This window comes from Sapajus apella, unplaced genomic scaffold, assembly GCF_009761245.1.
Source record: "Sapajus apella isolate SASKATOON/1434 unplaced genomic scaffold, GSC_monkey_1.0 scaffold69, whole genome shotgun sequence".
NCBI classification, from domain to species: domain Eukaryota; kingdom Metazoa; phylum Chordata; class Mammalia; order Primates; family Cebidae; genus Sapajus; species Sapajus apella.
Window position 1 is genome coordinate 3,736,398 of NW_022437009.1, and position 14,391 is coordinate 3,750,788.

General features: G+C 46.4%; 1 long non-coding RNA gene across 2 annotated transcripts; it reads left to right on the forward strand.

Annotated features, from left to right (window-relative positions):
* Positions 1-230: 230 nt before the first annotated feature.
* Positions 231-5,048, forward strand: LOC116531026. 2 transcript variants are annotated; one of them, XR_004260225.1, is made up of 2 exons: positions 231-1,194; positions 3,640-5,048. It is a non-coding gene; the product is annotated as an uncharacterized LOC116531026 (long non-coding RNA). The 2 variants fall into 2 exon arrangements; XR_004260224.1 differs by having other exon boundaries at positions 4,887-5,048.
* The last annotated feature ends 9,343 nt before the right edge of the window (positions 5,049-14,391 follow it).

Genomic DNA, 14,391 nt, shown 5'->3' on the forward strand with positions numbered 1-14,391 from the left:
TGTAACGAATGATGTTTAAGCACAGAGCGCTACGCTGGCCGACGCGCGGGTGGGAGATAGGAGCCGCGCGCACGCTCAGGTGGCAGCAGAAGCTACCGGTGGGGGACCCTCTGCTGTCCCTGCAGGCGGAGGCTGGGCCGGGATTGGAGGCGTCACTCAGCCTCAGGCCGAGGACCCGCCGCGAAGCGCCGCCTCCGCTGGTTGATCCTCGGCAGCCGCCGTAGCGCGGAGATGAATCTGCGCGCCCCCAGGCGCCATGCGAACCGCCTGATGGCGCCCACCTGAGCGGCGCATCCTCAGGTCCTGGGCCTGGCCACCACGCCTGTGAGAGGGCCCTGTGACAGTGCCCACCTCGTGGGCTGTGTGAGGGCCGAGTGAAATCGTGCATTTGCGGTAAGAAAGTGCTTATCACGGTGCCCAATCCCAATACGGGCTGCCAGCCTAAGGACAGAGGCACAGTCCCGGCCCAAAGGCCAGTTTTCATGTGAACAGTCGGACACCAGACGAAAAGGCCCCAGTCTACTCTGCTGCACGGAGCAGGGGACAGTGTGGACGGCGGAGAGGTCTGAAGTCCCTTTAGAATAAGGATGGTGCTTCAGGGTTGTTAAAAGGATTAAATGAGATTATATTTAAAGGGATTAGCACGGTGGCTGGTGCTAAAATAAATCATTTTCTCTACTGTCACTGCCCTTATAACCAGACGCCTGCAGCAGCCTGCCGGTACGTCCCCCTCATTTGTAAAATGGAGTTAGTAGGTGTGTTGTGAGGATTGTGAAAATACTCATAGGAAGAACCTGGCGTTTAACCAGGATTGAGGAAATGGTAGCAATTCTTTCTTCACCAGGTGATCGACAAGCTGCACTGTGGTGGACACATACCTTTAGCACCGATTCTTATGAGTGCAGGTAAAGAGCGAGAGAAGACATACTGTGTAAGTCGAAGGAGCCAGCGGTACCCAGGCAGCCCCAAAACCTCAACAGTACTGTACCAGGGCCCTCTTTAGTGAATGAATCTCCTCTTTGGCCTGTTTGCTGTCTGTGGGCATTTGCTGCACCCATCAGTTCCCAAAGGTGGTCTCTAAAGCCAGGAGCTCAAGGACACTTGTCCCAATCCTAGAAAACAAGTGCAGCGCACACCACGAGCAGCACCCCTAAAAGCCAGCCCTACTGGCAGTACAGGCCCTGCAACCCCTAGGTAAGTGGCACACTCTAAGCTTCTTGGAAACAGCTAACTGAAGGCTTGACTGGCTTACTCCTATCTCCTCTCTTCAGGAAATCAGACTTTGTAAAGTAAGAGAGAAAAGAAAATTGACCTAAGTCCATTCCACTGTCTAATGAAATGTTTCACTTGCGTTTAAAGTGAATTGTGGGCTGGCGTGGAGGCTCATGCCTATAATCCCAACACTTGGGAGGCCAAGGCAGGCAGATTGCTTGAGCCCAGAAGTTTGAAACTAGTCTAGCAACATGGAAAAATCCCATCTCTACAAAAAATACAAAAATTAGCAGGACGTGATGGTGCATGTCTGTAGTCCTAACTGCTCCAGAGGCTGAGGCAGAGGATGGTTTGAGCCTGGGAGGTTGAGGCTGCAGTGAGCTGTAATCATGCCAGTACACTCCAGCCTGGGTGACAGAGTCAGATCCTGTCTCAAAAAAAAAAAAAAAAAAAGTGAATTATAGGACCAGCTACATTTATAGAGCCCTTTCTCTTTATAGTCATGGTGCTGAACTCTCTGATCTCATTTAATTCTCACAACCACCCCTCACAATGCTCTGTCCATTTTACTTATTGGAAAACTAAGACTCAGGTTAAGAGAAACTTGTTGAAGGTCACAGCTAGTAAACTGCAGAGAACCAGAATGTGAGTCTGGGTTGATCCTGACTCTAAACAGTTTGCTCTTAACAACTATACTCCTTTGAAAATATTGACCCTTATTTTCTTCATTAAGTAAAATGCTTTCTGTATCTTAATTTTCTGAACCTCTAATAAAACATTTTGCAGAACATATTTTCTGAGTATCCCCCAGCCCCCCAAACCAGGCTTCTTTCCCTAACCTTTTAGTCATTGCAAACACATAATAGATGCATGCTGAATTTGTGAGCTTGACATGATAGGCTTTGGTTAGGGAATTCAGCTGCAAGCAGCCAAACTCTCAGAACCAAAGCCAGGGGTGCTAGGAATCCTGGCCTTCCAGTGGTACTGTGATATGGCCTCTGTGTCCTGCCTCAGAGGCCTTTCCATCCCTACAGTTACTGGGACAGAATACCCAATGCTTTCACCCTTATGTGGCTCCAGATGTAGGATTTCATTTTTTAAAAATCTGCAATACTGCAGCAGAAATGTAGTTATGAGTCAGGGATGTGTACGTGTGTGTGTGTCTGTGTGTGAAAGCCAGTTTCTCAGCACCAGCTAAAAATGTGAAGCAGCAAGTCTGTGCTGGGAATTGAGGACACCATATGCTTGCATTTCTAGGTCTTCCTAAGAGTTATGTAACTGCCCCCAAAGCCAGGGGGCAGGAGCAGGGCCAGCCGTGGGAGACGTTTCCAAAGAGGAATGCTGAGGAAGGACTGACCTTGAGGAGACAGGGAGTTTGCCAGGCTGTGGAATGTTCCCAGCCTTGGGGCTTAAACAAAAACTGTATTCAGAGGGTGAGTGCTATGTTGAGAACAAACCCTGTCTGTCTCCCTGCTTTGTCTTGGGGGCTTATCAAGGTGACCCCTTTCTCTGCAGGTGCTGGATATTGAATTTAGAGGTGGGTGCAGCTGCCAGAGCAGGGCCGTAATAATCCTCCTAGCCATCTCTAATTAGCAGACTTCAGGGCCCACAGTGTTCTGAGGGTCAGGCAGAGGGGAGATAAGAGCTCTCATCTATTCATAGAATAAGGTGGCAGAAAGGCACCCTGGGAGGAGAGCCATGGGAGGGGATACAACCAATCAGCAAAGGTTTATCAAGGGCTCACTCTGTGGTCATCCTTGGGGGAGGGAGGTATCTGATTGGCCCCATCCTGCTGAGGGCTTCTGCACAGTATTCTTTCCTAGAAAACACCCTCCCCACCATTCTTGCTCCCTGCTCCAGATCTTCCTTGACTAAAGCCTGTTATTCTTATAGGCCTCAGTTCAGAGGCCTGAGCTAGAGCAATGTTTTTCAAACTGTGGGTCATGACCCATTGGTAGTTTCTGTAATTAATTTAACAGGTTACATCGAACATTACCGTCCCCCATACTCCCCCCAAAAAAACAAAAACAAAAAGAACAAAGGAAATAGAAAAGAGGCTGTCTGAGTACATTAGACACCATGAAGTTAAGTGTTGTTTCAGTTATGTGTATGCTGGATCGTGATATAAAAAATAAAATTCTTGCTGGTGATTGTGATTAAAAAAAAAAAAAGATTCAAAAACCCCTGACTTAAAGGCTGTATCTGTCCATATCCTTCTCACTGCAAGTGTCAGAAACCCTGGCTCAATCTAACTTAGATGAGGAGGCCATTTATTATCTCACTTAAAGGGAAGACTAGAGGTGGTACTGGCCCTATGGTGGTTGATACAGTGGCTGTACTCTGCCACCAACTGTACCATGCCTTCATGGTTGGTTTTATCCTCAAACTGGTAGTAAAATAGTTACAGACCCTTCGTGTCGTATCCAGAGAATCTCGGGGTGGAGAGACAGAGACTAGATCTTCTTGTGTGTCTGAAGAGTGAAGAAATTTTTTCTGGAAGCCCTCTGGCTGAATTCACTATCTCAGTAGAGAATTGGTCACAGCTCTATTCCTACCATCACTGGGAAGGGGCTATAGGAGTCCCATGAATAGATGAGACTGAGCGGGAAATCAATCGCCCTGGAGCTCAAGAGGAGAGAGAAAGGTGCATACAAAAGTGATCAAAGTAGGACCAAATGGCAGAATGGGAGAAGATGCTTGCAATATCTAAAACTAACTAGTATCTAGAATACACAAGAATTCCTACAAATCAGGAAAAAGACAGAAGTCCCATAGAAGAAATGTGTAAAAGATATGAACATGCAGTTTATAGAAGAATTAACCCTAAAGTCTTATAAAATATGATAAAATACTCAAAATCGTTGATAATCATCAAAAATGTGAATTTAAATGAGACTACATGCATTAGACTGAAAACAGTTATTAATAGAAAACTGCAAGGTCTGAGAAAAGTGAAATAAAAAAGGAAAAAAAGCCAGGTGGATAATTCCAGTGACTGGCAGGGTGTGAGGTCGTGAGAACCTCACGCTGCTGGTGAAACTGTGGACTGGTGCAGCCATTCTGGAGGGCAGTCTGGTCTTCTTGGTGAAATTATGTAAATGAATATATCATGCGACCCACAGTTCTGCCCCAGGGTAAGTTCTTACAGAAGCCCTGAGAAGACCTGTGTAAGGATGTTCCCGCAGTCTTGGTGGTGGAAGGGAGTTGCGCACCACCTGAGTGTCAATTATTGTGAAAAAGAATAGGTCAGATGTGGTGCATGCACATGAGAAAGTACCGTGCAGCAGTTAGAAGTAATGGAGTACTCATAGCAAAAAAAAAAAAGAAAAAATCTATTTAGTGGTTATGAATTTTTTTGAAAGGTCATTTTCTGTTGATGATGCATACTGAGATGTATAATGGGTGAAACAATGTCTGGGATTGTCTTAAAATACTTCTGAAAGAAAGAAGTAGGGATGGAAGGGAGAGACTAGATAAAACACAATTGGCAAAATGTTGGTAAAATTGTTCAAACTAGGTGATGGCTATCTGGAGGTTTGTGATATTATTTCTACTTTTGTGCACCTTAGAGAATTTTCATGATAAAAATTTAAAAGTACACACACACAATACCCATGTTGCAAGAACACATTGAAATAAGGAGATGAACATTAAAATGGTTGGTTACCTTTTAGGAGAAGGAAGGAGAGCTGAGTGTGGTACAAAAAAGTGAAGAGTGCTGGCTTTGGACATACATATGCCACAATTGGAACCACACAGATGACCATGATTCCCGTGCAGGATGCCGTGCAAATTCATGAACCGTTCCATATCTTTATAAATAAATGGAAAAAAGTGTAAAAGGCCCAGAAAAATTGTGATACCCCAGTGGAGCATGGGATGGGTAAAGACCAAGGGGAAGGCGTGTGCATTTGGCAGGCAATGAGCAGGGCCTGCCCAGCGCCCATCTTTATTTCCCCAGGAGCTTCCTCCCAACACTTGAGGCTTGGTTAGACTCCTCTTTTGGTTTTCTGTGGTACCAGGGGATTTTCTTCTGGCACTTACCACACATCATCATAAGACCCGCTCATTGCTCTATCTTCCCCAACAGACTGTAACAGGGAGTGGATCCTTGTGTTTGTTTTGCTCAATTCTGTGTCCCCAGCATGTGGCACAGGGTCCACCATTCTGGGTGCGCTCTAAAACCTGTTTAGTGAGAAACAGTAGCCAATGTTTGTTGGGTATTATCTCACTTTATTTCCACAACTCTATGAAGTAGGAAATAGTATTTTCACCTATTTGATTAACAAGGAAACAGGCTCTGAGAGGTTAAGAGACTTGTCTAAAGTTACGGCGTTAAAGTGTGGCAGAGCAAGGATCCAGGCAGACCGGCTGCCGTTAGAGCCAGTGTTCTCAATCTCTGCACCATACTCTCTTGAAGAGGGATGGAGGCCAGTGGTGTTGAGGAGAGAAGCTAACACATTTGAAATACTTTTCTAGCACCCTCAGACACTTCCAAACCAAGAGCTAATGTGGTGGTACAACCTCTGGGAGCTGTGTGGTTGAGAAGGAAGTAGAGTGATCAGAGACAGGGAACATTGGAAAAGAGAAACAGCTGCAGATGGCCAGCAAGTGATTGCAGTTGAATCCAAAAACATCTTCCCTATATTGTTACGGGGTTGAGATGGTAGGCTGAGGCGCAGCCCACCCCTGTGGGGATGTCTCTTGCCTTTTAGGTAGTTCTTAATCAGTAGTTCTCAACTGGGGGTGGTTTTACCCCTCCAGCAGACGGACATTTGACATATCTGGAGACACTTTTCCTTGTCACAACTGGAGGGAGAAGGGTGGCTAATGTATCTACTGGGTAGAGCCCCGAGAGGCTGCTAAACATGCTAAAATGCACAGTGCACAGAATGACACCCCCCCAAACAGATTCATCTGATCACAATCTTAACAGTGCTGCAATTGAGAAACCTGCTTGAAACCCATCAGTTCTTAATCTGAAGGATAGTTCTGACCATTCACCCACCTTCCACAGTCTTTCTCTCTCAGCTTCCAGAATCTCTAAATACAAGGACATGGCAAAGACAGTATTGTCAAGAGAAGCCTGAGTGTTGGCTGGGCCTAGGGAGCTTCACATAATGGCATTTCCTTTGATGGTTCATTACAGCCCAGGGCCACTGTACCATCATCCTCCTTTCTACTCTCTGATACGTAGTCCCAGTGGTGTGCTGGTCAATGTTTAACAACCAGCTCTCTGAGAAAATAAGTCCTGGTTTGTAGCATTTGATTTCCATGGTGTAACTATTCCAACCTTGGCCAATTTAATGTTACCAATGAGAAGTCACCTGGTTTGCAAAATTCCTGAAAATTTAACAAATGAGCTGGTGTGACCCAGCTCCCACACACCACTGCGTAGACCCCACCTTCCAATCTTCCATGTTTTCTCATAAGCCACATAAATGCGTACCTACTGAGTCAATGGCTTAACACAATAAAAGTGGGTTTCTCACACAACAGTCCAGTATGGGTGTTCCTGATAGAGTGGTTCTCCTCCATGGCCCCTTTCCAAGCAGCAACTCAGGAGCAGGCTCCTTCTGTCTTGTGGCTTACCTCCTCTAGAGCAGTGGTTCTCAAACTTCAGTATACAACAGAGTCATCTTAAAATGCAAATCCCCAGAGCTTCTGACTCAGTAGGTCTGGGATGGGGCTTGTGGATGTGCATTTCCTAAGCAGTTCCCAGGCATTGCTGGTCTTGCTGGTTGGGGGATACATTTTGAGAACCACTTCTCTGAGGCAGTGATTTTTAACCTTGGCAGCACATTGGAATCACCTGGGAAGCTTTGTTAACTCCTGATGCCTGGTTCCACTTCCAGAGCGTCTGTTTTAATTGGTCTAGGATGCAGCCTCACCAATGGGGGTATTTAAAGCTCCCATGTGATTTCAATCTACAGCCAAGGATAAGAACCACTGCTTGAGGGCATTCCTGTTTCTTCCACCATTCAGCTGGTGGGTATAGAAAGAGAATGCTTTTTTGTGGAAGGGCTTATCGGCAAGGCCTGCAAGTGATATGTACATAAAGTCAGCTCCCATTCCATTGCCCAGAACAGTCACATGGCTGTACCTCCACAAGGTGGGGTGAGAAATGTGTTCAAGGTGGTGAGTGCTTAGGAAGAAGAAGGGGTATGGCTTGTTGAACAACTAATAAGTTTCTGCCATGCCTAACTACTAGCTGTTTATTTGGAATAAGTATACCTAACTAGCTGCTCAAGTGTGTGGACTCACATGAATCTGATAAGTCCCCATTATTATATGGGAGTCTCTGGCTTTAGAGTATGTTGAGGTAAAAACTACCAATGGCAACACAGGGTTCTTTTATGTCCCTAATGGGAAGCACCTTGATCTACTGGAAAGATTACAGCTTATAGATATGTGCTCAAACACTTTTTAAAAATTATTATACTTTAAGTTCTGGGATACATGTACAGAACCTGCAGGTTTGTTGCATAGGTATACATGTGCTATGATGTTTTGCTGCACCCATCAAACCATCATCTACATTAGGTATTTTTCCTAATGCTATCCCTCCCCTAGCCCCCATTCCCTGACAGACCCCAGTATGTGATATTCCCTTCCCTGTGTCCATGTGTTCTCATTGTTCAGTTTCCACTTATGAGTGAGAACATGTGGTGCTTGGTTTTCTGTTCTTACGTTAGTTGGCTGAGAATGATGGTTTCCAGCTTCATCCATGTTTCTGAAAAGGACATGAACTCATCCTTTTTTGTGGCTGTGTAGTATTCCATGGTGTATATGTGCCACATTTTCTTTATCCAGCCTATCATTGATGGTATTTGGATTGGTCCCAGGTCTTTGCTCTTGTGAACAGTGCTACAACAAACATATGTGTGTATGAGTCTTTATAGCAGAATGATGTATAATCCTTTGGGTATATGCCCAGTAATGGGATTGCTGGGTCAAATGGAATTTCTTTGTCTAGGTCCTTGAGGAATTGGCACACTGTCTTCCACAATGGTTGAACTAATTTACACTCCCACCAACAGTGTAAAAGTTCCTATTTCTCCACATCCTCTCCAGCATCTGTTGTTTCCTGACTTTTTAATGCTCGCCATTCTAACTGGTGTGAGATGGTATCTCATTGTGGTTTTGATTTGTAGTTCTCTAATGACCAGTTCAGAAGTGTCTGTTCATACCCTTTGCCCACTTTTTAATGGGGTTGTTTTTCTTTTGTAAATTTATCACTTCTTACAGGTTACTAACCTCTCAGTTTCTCCTCTCTGGAAAGTGGGGGTTATATTTACCTCTAGCTACTTAATAGGATGAAATGAAATAAAAAGCCCCCAAAATAGTGCTGTAGGCAGTAGTACATGTTCAGTGAATGTTGGTTTCCCTTCCCTTAGAAAACATTGCCTTGTTGGCACCAGTGATAAGGAAATTGGAATGGGTGACTGACAGGGACTCTGGGCTCTCTCCTGGCACATGCAGATGGGGTGAAGAGCTGGCTGTGAGCATTTTGCTGTCTCTTCTTTGGGAGAGAACCAATACACAGAAGACTTTTGTAGCAAAGGATGAATGTACGTTCTGGGACAATATTTAATTGGCAATAATATCCTCATATGCCTGTCATTTTAGCAAAACTTTAAAAACTTGCAACAAGGCTGGGCACTATGGTTCATACCTATAATCCCAGCACTTTGGGAGGCCGTCAGGATGATCTCTTGAGTCTAGGAGTTTGAGAGCAGCCTGGGCAACAGTGAGTGAGACCACATCTCTAAAACAAAAACAAAAGAACCCACCAACAACAAAAACTTGCAAGCAGTTTTAAATAGAGCAATAATTTGTACTACAAAAACATTCTTTGCATTAACGAATAACCTCTTTAAACAGCTCTGCTTTCCTACGCACAGATTAACTGTACTGCGTCAGAGTCCTAAATGGGGAAGGGAAGAGATGAGAAGGGATGAGATCCCTGCTTTTTATAGAAGACAGGGCTGGGAGGGACAGTGTTAACACCTCTGTCTGCTGAAGGACAATCATGAACACAGAGGAGGCTTCTCTACAGCCCACGGGAGGCAAGGGACACGCCCCTGTATGCAGACAGCCGCAGCCTGGGAAGCAGATCTACCCATTCACCTAACAGGAGAGGCAGTGCCGAGCTTGCCTGGGATTAGAGCCTCCCACCTTCATGCTTCCCAGTTACGCAAGTTGCAGCTTGATCACCCAGCAGCTCCTGGGGGCAAATCCATTTGAGTAACTGTTCAACGGCATGTGCTTAATTTCCAAGAAACTTTCCATGATCTTATGTTTTAACACCAACTCTAACCTTCCCTGTTCTTTGTTTTTCATACAAACACGGCCCTCCTCCTGTCGTGCTTTCTACCACCACAGCCAGCACTTCCCTCGCATGTTGGGAACCTGGGCTTCGAGCCCAGCAGTCTGGGTTCAAGGCAGATTCGCCCAACTCTGCCACTTAGTAGCTGTGTGACTTCAGGCAAGTTACTTCACTTCTCCGAGGCTCAGTTTTTTTCACTTGTGAAATAGTCATAGTTTAGGACATTGCCTGGCACATAACAACCACTATACAGTAAGTTCCCACCTACGTCTGTTAGGTGGGAACAGCAGCGTGTTCCCCTCTGTTTATCTTCAGGAGACACCTGGAGCACAGTTTGTGGTGGAGATGTATGTATGGGCGGGTGTGTGAGGTGAGTGACCTTTTATTGAACCATGACGTAGGGCCAATCACTGTACTAAGCCCTTTCCACATTTTCCTTCACAATAGCCTCATGAGGTAAGAACGGGGGTCATCTCCATTTTACAGACAGAGACTTGGAGAGACCATGTGACTTGGCCACATTGTCCACCTAATATGCCCAGGATCCAGGCTCCCCAACCCATTGCTGAGACTGCCACTCTCTCCAGGCACACAGGTGAGGGGATGGGACTGAAAAGGAAACTCAGCTCTTGAAAGTCTGTGGGCACAAATCCCGTGCAGCCCCACCAGCGAGCCTGAACCCAGCCAGGAGATGCCTCCCACTGTGAGCGCCTGAACATCTGTGCACTCAGGTTTTCAATCCAGGAGGGCAGCACACAACATAGCTGGTGGGAAATGTGAGACCCACTCGTTCCAGCCTCGTTCCAGCCTTGCCTCCTCCTCTTAACCACAGGATACCATGGACAAGTCGCTTTGTCTGTGTGCCCTCCTCCTTCAGGAGGGAGTGTTGACCCCCTGTGCTGTTTTCTTTGTGAGGCACTGAGCTGAGCACCAGGGATAAAATGGAAAAGAACAGATTGGCTTTATGACCTCATAAAGCTTAGCAGGAAAAAAAGGGATATTAAATTAATAATTACATAACTGGGTAATATAAATAATTGATTAGAATTGTGAGTTCTTTGAAGAAATAGAGAGTACTCATCAACTATCTGATGGGAGATTCCGGTCTATTTGGGGGAAGGGAGCGGTTTCTTGTGAGAGCATTAGAAGCCCAGGACAGGGACTCAAAAGCTCTGGAACCAGGCAGATCCAGGGCTGATGTCTTTCTTGGTGTCTCTGTCTTTGTGGATCTCTTCTTTACCCAGTACCTTTGCTCGCCACATGGCTCTCCACTCAACTTTCCAACACCCCAGTTCCATGCACAACTTATTTTAACACTCTCAACTTCAAAGTCTTGAGAGAGGAGAGGCCATAACTCACGGACAGGTGGCAAGCCAGGGCATGGATTCCCTTGGGTAAAGTGTCAGCCCTAAGCCAAGAAGCAGACCCAAAGTGAGAATGAAATGTTAAAATGACAGCTGTTTGGGCAACAGAAAAATGTGCATCCATTCATTCAATAAACATCCATAGCATTAGATGCTTGGGAATGTACAGCCTGGTCCATGTCATCTAGAAACTCAGAGTCTATCTGGGAACAAACAAATCAGCAGAAGTGAAAGTGCTACGCTAAGGTGTACAAGTGAGGATCCACTGAGTGTTTCCCAAAGAAAAAAGACCTAATGGACATATTCACAGGGTGAGTGGATTCACCAGGTGAATGAAGGTTGGGGGGATGATGGGCGGGTTGGGAGAGTGCCAAAGGGACTTGCGGGATGGCAGAGGAGTGTGTGTGTGGCACATTAGAGCACTGCACAGGAGTTTGAATGGCTGAGCAGAGAGGGTTTTATGTGCTGGGGTCTGGGGTGAAGACGGATAGTGGAGAGGGGCAGCCATGTGGGCTTGGAAGATGGATTAGAGCAATAGTTAAGATTTTGCTGTGCCTCACAATCACCTGGAAAGCTACTTTTAGTAGATTGCTGGGTTTCACCTCCAGTTTCTGATTCAATAGGTCTGCAGCAGAATTTGCATTTCTAAGAAGCTCCCAGGTGATGCTGTTGCTTCTGGTCCAGAAACACTTAAGAGAACTGCTGGATTAGACAAAGGCAAAAATTAGGGAGACCACCAAAAGGCTGCTTCAGGCACCCAGATGTGAAGGACACGGGCAGTAGAGAGAATGACTTACTGAACAGCAGCCGCTATGAGACTCCCTTTTATGCATAATCTCAATCCTTTTAACAGCTCTGAAATATTGTAAAGGAAGCACAAAGATGAGTCACTATCTGTGTCTATGCTGTTAAAAGACACCAAGTCTATTTTCTCTACCACAACATTGGAATCCACAGTAATGGGGTGTGGGGCAGAGCAGGAACAGAGAGGGCTCACCTACCTTTCCGGTTTCTGGCTTGGGCAGTAGGGTGCCGAATGTCATCACTGCCTAAAGCATACTTACTTGTGGGACCTCAAACTTAGGCTTGCCATTGGCACCAAGACTCAAGTGTGCTGTACTCTTTCTGAACAAAGGCATATGTCCAGGACAACTGGATTTACACATCTGGGGTTCAGGAGAGGACCAGATCAGAGCTGGAAATCATCCCAGGAAGAGTATGAAGCAGGGAGAGCAGGCAGGAGGCCCTTCCTGAGGAAACAAGGGGTCGAGTAGGTGAAGAGGGGGCTGAGAGCTGAGTGCACGGAGACAATGACAGAAAGATGGGAGGTCTGGTTTCCTGAAGGGTGTGATGGATGGAAGAGATGTAGCAGAGGCATCGGGAGGTCAGTGTGACCTCAACCAGACAATTTTGGTGGATTGGTGTTCATGGCAGCTGGAGGAGGCAGAGGGATGACTGGCAGGTGAGCAAATAGGAGGAGTGGCAATGACTTCTTAAAAGTTCATCCATGAGGAAGGGTGATAGCTGGAGAAGTGTGGGGGTCAGCATGTGAGAGGGATGAGACTCCAATTTAAATGCTGAGGAGGACCAGTAAGAAGTTGAACATGATCAGTGAGGGCCCATATATTGAAAAAGGTATGTGGTGAGAAGTATTCTGAGGGCATTTAGAAGGGTGGTCAGAGACAGGTCTGTAGGGAATTGACAGTGCTGAGGGTTATTGTGAGAAGTTGCTTCTGTGATTGCTCTGGAGTGACTTTAGCTCCTAGTGACAGGGCCAGCAGAAGAGTTTGAGCGTAGAGGTAGAAATGAGAGCCCAAGCCCTCCTGCTTTTAGAAAGCTGGGAAAGCTCTTACCCACAGCAGACCTGGCTTTGGCGCCAGCTTTACCCCTGAAGAGTAGCTAGCTCACTTACCTGCTTTTCCTAAATCAAACGTTCCACTGTTAAACAGTTTATTCAAAGGATTGTCAGATAGAAAAGGGCAGAAATGTTCTGGTGGAAAATCAGATGGGAAGTTCAGAACCTCCCTTCTGCCTCGCTCCCTCTAGGGTTTCCCCAGGAGACCAGGGCTTCTTAGAGCTGTCGGAGAAACCCTGGCTTAACGCTTTCTGGGGGTCCCCTCTTCAGAGGCTAGAGTATTTCAAATTCTTCTGCATCAGGAAATGCCCATGACCTTCATCACAGCAGTGTATGTGTGCTGGTCTTCTCCAGGGATGCTCATAGTAGACGTACAGGGAGTCGAGGTATGGACACCACCAGTGTGCCAGCCTGAACACACAAGAGTGGCCTCACTCCTGCCGTCACAGCTGGGCTAGTAAGTTGCTTTCCAGGAGGACCCAGTTACTGCCTAACTCACAACCCTTTAATCCCAAGTTGGTATGAGCAAATGGCTCATTTTGAAGATTGCAGACAAATGTAGAGATCACCCCATGGGAAAGTGCCCCAAGAAAGGAGAGTTCCAGACCACCTGCCCCTCCCAGTTCTGTGGCTGGAGTGGGTGGGTGCAAGAACCACAGCCCCAGTGTATAGGAGTCACCCCTGCTCCCTCCCCCGTTGCCCCAGCTTGGAAGTGCACAGCAACCAAGCTTGAGGACTCAGTTAAGCTTTTCAGAGAAAAAGACACTGTGATCATCTGGCAGATCACGATCACTGTTTAGTGCCAGAGGTAAGGACTCCTTGCTGTGTTTGCTTGGAGGCGACACTTGGCAATGACAGCCTGGGAGAAGCATGGGCAGTTAACAGCACTCTGCACCACTCATGGCTGAGACTGAGAGGAGCCTTTTACAGCAGCTCTGAAAGCAGGTGTTCTCAGATTTGACCCTAAACACATCTCTTTCACCTTTTTCTTAAGTGCCTGCTGTCACATAACCACTTGCTGAAATTGTGTCGTTTGATGCTAAATTAGGAACATGTTATATGGAAGGAAGGGAACCACTCTTCAGTGAGCACACATGCCCAGGCAGACTGTGTGTGATAGATTTCTGCTTCTCAGGGAAGCCCTGGGCTAGAGACACTTGAGACTACTATGGTGGTGATCTCTGGAGGGAAAGCAAGAAGGCCTGAGGTCTGTGTTTAAGACTGGACTAGAAGGGCCTCATCTGCAGTTTATCATACTCTGAGGGTCTGGAGATCCTTTGTGCTTTTCCATCAAAAAGCCAGACGCTAAGGCAGCAGATACAGCCGTATCACCCCAGGCAATACCCAGAAAAATGGTTCATGTAAGCTCACCTACTCTAAGTAAGAGAGCATAGGCAGAATGATTCCTCTTAGCCAGTGGTTTTCAAACTTGAATATAAATCAGAATCACCTGAGGGCTTATTAAGCCACATTGCTGATGCACCTCTGACTCAGTGGGTCTGGGCCTGCCTTCCTAGCAAGCTCGCAGGTGATGCTGATAAAGTGGTCAGGGACTCGTATGTTGAGAACCACAGCTCCAGATCACACAGACAAAAGAAGTGTACCAAAGAAGTGACGAGGGCACAGACAAA